This window comes from Austrofundulus limnaeus, unplaced genomic scaffold (genome assembly GCF_001266775.1).
Source record: "Austrofundulus limnaeus strain Quisiro unplaced genomic scaffold, Austrofundulus_limnaeus-1.0 Scaffold249, whole genome shotgun sequence".
In the NCBI taxonomy this organism is placed as follows: domain Eukaryota; kingdom Metazoa; phylum Chordata; class Actinopteri; order Cyprinodontiformes; family Rivulidae; genus Austrofundulus; species Austrofundulus limnaeus.
In genome coordinates, this window is record NW_013952651.1 from 318,510 (window position 1) to 320,308 (window position 1,799).

Sequence of the window (1,799 nt, forward strand, 5' to 3'; positions counted from 1 at the left end):
TAGCATTACGTATAATTATTACACTCTGTTAGTTAGTATTATTTAGCAGGACATAGTAGACACATGTAGTAAAAAAAATCTCTGTGGCATATGTATATTTTTAGCATTAACATTTCAATGATATTGTAAACATTTTGGTCTTTAGAAAAATGTTTTTTGAGGGGAGGTCACCTCCAAATAAATGTAATTTTAAAAAATCTAACAGATAATTTTTACTCAATACTTAACTTTCAATACTTAAGTGCATTAAATGTCAAACATTTATTATTGATTCCTAATTACAAAAAAATCCAGCTACTTTAAAACCTTTATTCAAGGAATATTCTTCTACCAAAGTTGTTTTATGGTAAGAAACTTGCACTTTTATTCAGGTATCACTTTGTGATACTTTATACAAGACTGACTATAAGTAAAGCTGCTGACATCAACACCATAACACAAAAACAACAGATTTTCTTGTTCTAAATTGACCATTTTTCTTCTCCACATTAAATGTTGAGCTTAGAACAAGTTGGCCGTAAGATGCTGAACATCATTTTGTTTCAGAAAACAATCATTTGTAACCAGGCATGAATCTAACAACGCTTAAAAGTTGCATCTGAAGATTTGAAAATCAACAAAACATATTTCATCACATATACCTCCAAATAACATCACWTAAAAAAGAACTTGTCTACCAATTCAATAAATATAATAAAACATTAGATCTGATGGAAATGAACAAAAGAGGATTCATGCCAAAAGGTGCCTCAGAAGGGAACAGGTGCATCAAAAATTACATGAGAGAAAGGTTCCTAAAGATCTACTTTATGTTCAACTAAGGTCAAATAAATGATAATTCTATTGATAAAGCAGCAACTTATAAATTAAATGATTTATTTACATTAGCTAAAACAACAGGTCAGTCTGAATTAGCATCGCTTTTCCAAATGCTTCAGTTCCTGCAAGCATAACAGCATCCCTATCAGAGGGACACCAACAGTGACTCCCTTTGGCCTCTCTTCAAAGAAACAATTCCCCAAAGCCTCATCCTCTTCACTGAAGGCCTCAGACATGTGTAATTAGGTGTAAAATACAGCTGTGTGGATGGTGGGCTGGGCCCGCGCAGCTGAAAAACACAGAGGGGAGTCGGCGCTGGAAAACCTTGAGCTGCCAGTGTGCAGAGACAATTAGGTCCAAATGAAAAATTGATTTCCACTCATACTGAATGGATGTTAAAACAAAGCACGTAATAAATACCATCTGGTGACAGGCGCGAGTGCTAGCCACAGCAGACGAAGGCCCTTGTTAGCCTCGACAGCGCCGGCGTATCGATCGGCTGCGTTGACAAAGGCGACTCTGAACGGGCTCCAGAAGATATATAATTCAATAAACATTTCAAAAGGCTCAAGATTGAACATGGCAACAGGGGTATATGGGTGCCACCTTTAATGCGTCCCCGATGGTCGGTGTGGTGTTAGGACCCCTGACGATTGATGCAGTAAACATGGAGCTTGAATGAATCAAAATATTGAGTTAGATGGTGAAGATGTTCCATGGTGGGTGATGCTGGGTTTGACTGGCTGAGCTGCAGCCTACTGAGAGCATGAAGGGAAAACAAAACGTGACACCATTTTGCAATAAATGCTAATAACTTGTAAACCAGGGGTTCTTAACCTTTTTGACCTCGGGGCCCAATTTGTTGAACATAAAGAGGCACGAGGCCCAGTCAGACATTACCAATGTACGGATCAAAATGATATTTATTCTAAATCTTGGTTTTAAATTATAATTATTCTAAATCTTGGTTTAATCTGTAT